Here is a 6000-nt window from a genome sequence, read left to right on the forward strand (position 1 = left end):
AAGATGGCAAGCAGGCTCTGTGTCTAGAGGCAACAGTGCTGGTTGTGGACACGGTGCATCCTCATCAGCACGTGGCCATGGGACACACTTGTCCTTTTTTTTTCGACAGCTGGCCGCGTTGAGCAGCAACAAGACTTGGTAGAGTGGATGACCAAGCCGTCCTCATCCTCCTCATCCTCTCTCACCCAGGCTCAGGGTACTTTGTCTGGAAAAGCAGCTGCCAAAGCAGCCTCTTCCCTCGTCTCAATGGCATCAGTCACTCCTTCCCTAGCCCCACCATGCCCTCCTGAGGAGTTACAGGGGTGATAACCCTTCCCTATGTTTTCCAAAAAGCTTAAAAATTATTATTTTTTTGACTGGAGCTACACTTTAAAAATGTACCACTTCAAAATTACAAACAGATTCTACTTAACAACAAACAGTCCCTGTTTTGTTTGCACTGCCTGTATACTGCTGTTCTGAGTATATAGGGCCTGGGGGCCCCACGTCTTTCCTTTTTTTTAATTTGGGTGCGAGGTTCCCCTTAATATCCGTACAAGACCCAAAGGGGCTGGTAATGGGTAGGGGGGGTGCCCATGCCATTTTTCTCAATGATTTTCATCCGTATTGCCGGGACCAGACATTACATTAAAACCGCAAGCATTTTTAAATTACTTTTATTCCTTTAGGAATGTCATTTTGTGCAGGGACTGTTCTAAACACGGGAAACATGCGCCACTTTACAGGCATACTACAGACACCCCCCAGGCACAATATTTAAAGGAATATTTCACTTTTTTTTTCACTTTAAGCGTAATTAAAATCAGTGCTTCTTTTAAAAACATCAGTTTTTAAAACTTTTTTTTTGCATTGATCCATGTCCCCTGGGGCAGGAGCCGGGCCCCCAAACCCTTTTTAGGACAACAACTTGCATATTAGCCTTTCAAATTAGCACTTTTGATTTCCAAAGGTTCGAGTCCCATAGACTTTAATGGGGTTCTAAAGTTTGAGCAAATTTTCGGTCCGTTCGCAGGTTCTGGTGCGAAACGAATCGGGAGGTGGGGGTGGTTTGCGGCTCATGGAACTCCTGGAATCCTTTACACTTTGTTGTCAGGATGACTTTGTCACAGCAAGTGCGGATTATTCATGGAGAAGGATTTTTTAGCATTAGAAAGCGATGAGGATGTAGTGTGAGATCTGCAATATTCCTTAATATTGATTGATTTTCTATCATTTCATGTATTTGTGCACATGGTAACGTTGCTCTAGTCCCGGTAAATCCTGTCTCTGTACAATATATGAGCACTCCATAAATCACTAATGACAAAAGAATGGGCATTAACCACTTAAGGACCGGAAGGATTTGTCCTCTTAATGACCAGGCCATTTTTTATCAATTTTTTTTGCAATACGGCACTGCGTCGCTTTAACTGACAATTGCGTGGTCGTGCGACGCTGCACCCAAACAAAAACGTCCTTTTTTTACCCCACAAATAGAGCTCTCTTTTGGTGGTTATTTGATCACCTTTGCGTTTTTTTTTTTTTTTGCGCTATAAAAAAAAAAAAGACAATTTAGAAAAAAACAAAAACATTTTTTACATTTTGCTATAATAAATATCCCCAAAAAAATTAATAAAAAAATGTCTATCAGTTTAGTACAAAATGTATTCTTCCACATATGTTTGGTTAAAAAAAAAAAAATCACAATAAGCGTAAATTGATTGGTTTGCGCAAAATTTATAGCGTCTACAAAATAGGATATAGATTTATGGCATTTTTATTATTATTATTTTTTTTTTTACTAGTAATCAGTGATGTTTTGGGGGAATGCAACATATTTTTGGTTTAAAAAAAAAAAAAACGCAATAAGTGTATATTGATTGGTTTGCGCAAAAGTTATAACATCTACAAAGCGACAATTTGGAAAAAAAAACGCATTCTTTTTTACTTGTTGCTATAATAAATATCCCCCAATAATATAGGAAAAAACTATTTTTTTCCTCAGTTTAAGCCGATATGTATTCTTCTATATATTTTTGGTTAAAAAAAAAAAAATTGCAATAAGTGTATATTGATTGGTTTGCACAAAAGTTATAGCATCTACAAAATAGGGGATAAATTTATGGCATTTTTATTATTATTATTTTTTTTTACTAGTAATCAGTGATTTTTAGCGGGACTGCGACATATTTTTGGTTAAAAAAAAACAAAACGCAATAAGCGTATCTTGAATGGTTTGCGCAAAAGTTATGGCATCTACAAAATAGGGGATAGATTTATTGCATTTTTATTATTATTATTTTTGCGCTATAAACAAAAAAAGAGCGACAATTTTGAAAAAAAAAAACGCATTATTTTTTACTTTTTGCTATAATAAATATCCCACAAAAATATGTAAAAAAAACAATTTTTTTCCCTCAGTTTAGGCCGATACGTATTCTTCTACATATTTTTGGTTAAAAAAAAAAAAAAGCAATAAGCGATTATTGATTGGTTGGCGCAAAAGTTATAGCGTTTACAAAATAGGGGATAGTTTTATGGCATTTTTATTAATAATTTTTTTTTACTAGTAATGGCGGCGATCAGTGATTTTTATTGTGACTGCGACATGGCGGACACATCGGACATTTTTTACACATTTTTGGGACCATTGGCATTTATACAGCAATCAGTGCTATACAAATGCACGGATTCCTGTATAAATGACACTGGCAGTGAAGGGGTTAACCAGGAGGTGGCAGCGCAGGGGTTATGTGTGTCCTAGGGGCGTGTTTCTAACTGTGGGGGGGGGGGGGGCGTGGCTGTGATTTACAGATCACTGATCTCTGCTCCAATCACAGGGAGCAGAGATCAGTGTCACTTGTTGCTAGGCAGAAAGGGGAGATGCCAATGTAGACAGCGTCTCCCCGTTCTCCCTCCCCGTGAGACGGTCGCGTGTATCCTCGAGTACGTGGGACCCGCAGTCGGACTCACGGGGGTCCCGCGATGGCACGGCGCCAATTTTAAAGGGACGTACCTGTACGCCCATTTGCCTGTCCATGCCATTCTAACGACCTACATCGCCGTGCAGCGGTCGGGAAGCGTTTAAAGGGGTTGTAAAGCCTTCGTCACCCCCGCCCCCCCCCCCCCCCCAACCCGAGCCCCGTCATTTCTTTGGCGGAGATGAGCTGTCCCTCTCTCCGCGGGGTCCCGGCTCTTGATTGGATAGATTGATAGCAGCGCAGCTCTCGCGGCTGTCAATCAAATCCAATGACTCGGGGGCGGGGCCGAGTGTGGCATTCGTGTCTGTGGACGCAAATGCTGGACTCGGGTGCACGACCGCAAGATAACCCCTCCCCCCCGGGAGAACGCTTCTCCAAGGGGGTTATCTGATGCAGGGAGGGGCCATGAGAGCCGCCGAGGTACCCCAGAAGAGGATGTTTGGGGCTACTCTATGCAAAACGAGCTACACAGTGGAGGTAAGTGAAGGTAGGCGTGTGCAGGGGGTGTGCCAGGTGTGCCTTGGCACACCCTGGTAACTCTGTACAGTGCTGATTTCCCCTTCTGCCTGCCCCCCCCCATGTTGCATGCCCCCCACCTCATTGCTGCTGGCTTCCCTCCTCTCCTCTCCTCCCCAGCTGCTATAGGGGATGTTTTAGGATGGAGAAGGGGGCTAATTAATATCTCATTTACCAGCCCCTTCCTTTTCTAAATGAACACTGTGAAGACACTCACTGGTGTTCAATCCTAATTGAAGCATAGCAAACTGTGTTTACTATGCTTCAATTTGTGATTGAACAGCGCGTGCATGTGTGTTTGAGCATTTCAGAGACATCTGTGCCGATTTCCTGCAGTGATGTCCATAGAAATCGCACAGCGAAGTTGCCAAAAGTAGTACAGAAACTACAAAAAAACATCTACGAGGTAAATGAATAAATCAATTCACCCATAGAAAAAACAGCGCATATTACTCTATAGAAGAAAAATTGTTCTGGTGCAAACTCTTATTCTACGGAAAACATATGTATATACTCCAAAAATTGATCATACAAAATTGTTATTGTCCATAATAACTATCCGTATGTCCAGTTTATGCTAAATGCTTAAGATAGTTTCAGTGAGAAAAAAAAACTGAAACAAAGTTATCTATTACAGTCCATAGGAAGCATAGGAAGCAAAACTGAAACAAAGTTTTCTGTCACAGATCATAGGGGGTATACAATGCAATCCTTCCTTAACTGGATTTAGACTTCCAGCAATGCAGTGCAATGTTCCCAAATTTGCTGGGGGGTAATCCCAAGCATGAAGCGACCCCCTTTAGTTTTATTCTTACCAGATCTGCCTGGTTACACGAGCTTTCAGATATCACTCCTCATCGGCTGGATCTCATCCGCTTCATGAGCACCAGGTAATTCGAGATCTCGGAAAAAAGCAATTGCGGAAAACACACATAGCGTAATACTGTCTCGTAAAAACACAATTTATTTAAATGAAAAATATTGCACTCACAAAAAACAATCCTTTAACCACTTGCTTACTGGGCACTTAAACCCCCCTCAGTCCCAGACCAATTTTCAGCTTTCAGCGCTGATGCACTTTGAGTGACAATTACGCGGTCATACAACACTGTACCCAAATGAAATTTTTATCATTTTTTCCCCACAAATAGAGCTTTCTTTTGGTGGTATTTAGTTACAGCTCGGAGTTTTATTTTTTGCTAAACAAACAAAAAAAGATGCAAAAAAAAAAAAAAAAATCATGTTTTAATAGTTTGTTATAAAATTTTGCAAACGGGTCATTTTTCTCCTTCATTGAAGTGCGCTGATTAGGCGGCACTGATAGGCTGCATTGGTGGGCACTGATGGGCTGCATTGGTGGGCACTGATGGGCTGCATTGGTGGGCACTGATGGGCTGCACTGGTGGGCACTGATAGGCATAGTTAAGGCGGCACTAATAGGCACAGATAAGGCGGCACCGATGGGCACAGATAAGGCGGCACTGATGGGCAAAGATGGGCACAGATAAGATGGCACGGATGGGTGGCACGGATAAGTGGCACGGATGGGTGGCACGGATGGGCACTGATAGGTACCACAGATAGATGGGACTGATGGGCACTGATAGGTGGCACTGATAGGTGGCTCTGATAGGTGGCACTGCTGGGCACTGATGGGCGGCACTGCTGGGCACTGATGGGCGGCACTGCTGGGCACTGATGGGCGGCACTGGGGTGCAGCACCTTTGAGGCAGATTTTGGGTGGCACTGTGGGTGGCACTGCTGGGTGGCACTGTGGGTGGCACTGTGGGCACTGCTGGGTGGCACTGTGGGCACTGCTGGGTGGCACTGTGGGCACTATGGGCACTGCTGGGTGGCACTGACAGGGGGGCACTTACTTTATTTCAGGATGGCACTGCGGGTGGCAGGTGGGCACTGGCAGGGGGCAGGTGTCCGTTTAAATTGCTGGCCGTGATCGGGACTGATGTCCCGAACACGGCCGCCGGCGATAGGCTTTTTTTTTTTCTCCTCGCGCTGTCAGCGCGAGGAGGAATACTAGCCGATTACCGGCTCCGTTTTATCACATGATCAGCTGTCATTGGCTGACAGCTGATCACGTGATAAGGGGTCGGGATCGACCCCTTACACGGATCGGTGATCAGGCGAGTCTCACGGACTCGCCGATCACAAAGCGCGCCGCGCGCGCCCCTCAGGGGGCGCGCAGGCCGCTCGTAACCGGGACTACGTCAATAGACGTAGTCCCGAAAATGTGGGTCCGCGCTATTGCCGTCATTTTGCAATAGCGCGGATCCCAAGTGGTTAAAGACATTGGTTCACTCTACATGCATAGTTCTTTACGATAGTCTGGTGCAGGGAGATATATTAGCATCAGCCGCTACAGGTTGTCGCCATATAATAGCTCACGGTTTTAGCTGTGCGTCTTTTCCTCCCTCCTGTCAGTTACTCTATGCTGCTCACGTGTACTACCACCCTGACGCGTTTCGTCGTATTGACATCATCTGAGGGTGGAGGCAATCAGTCCTGA

The 6000-nt window shown here is 44.3% G+C and overlaps 1 protein-coding gene across 1 annotated transcript in view; it reads left to right on the forward strand.

The window, feature by feature from the left end:
- The window catches only part of PYROXD2 (pyridine nucleotide-disulphide oxidoreductase domain 2), a 168423-nt gene that overhangs the window by 2176 nt on the left and 160247 nt on the right, over positions 1-6000 (forward strand). The gene's annotated exons all lie outside the window — the stretch shown is intronic.

The sequence above is a fragment of the Lithobates pipiens genome, unplaced genomic scaffold (genome assembly GCF_037356315.1).
Source record: "Lithobates pipiens isolate NorthernLeopardFrog02 unplaced genomic scaffold, aLitPip1_a1.2 Scaffold_25, whole genome shotgun sequence".
NCBI classification, from domain to species: Eukaryota; Metazoa; Chordata; class Amphibia; order Anura; family Ranidae; genus Lithobates; species Lithobates pipiens.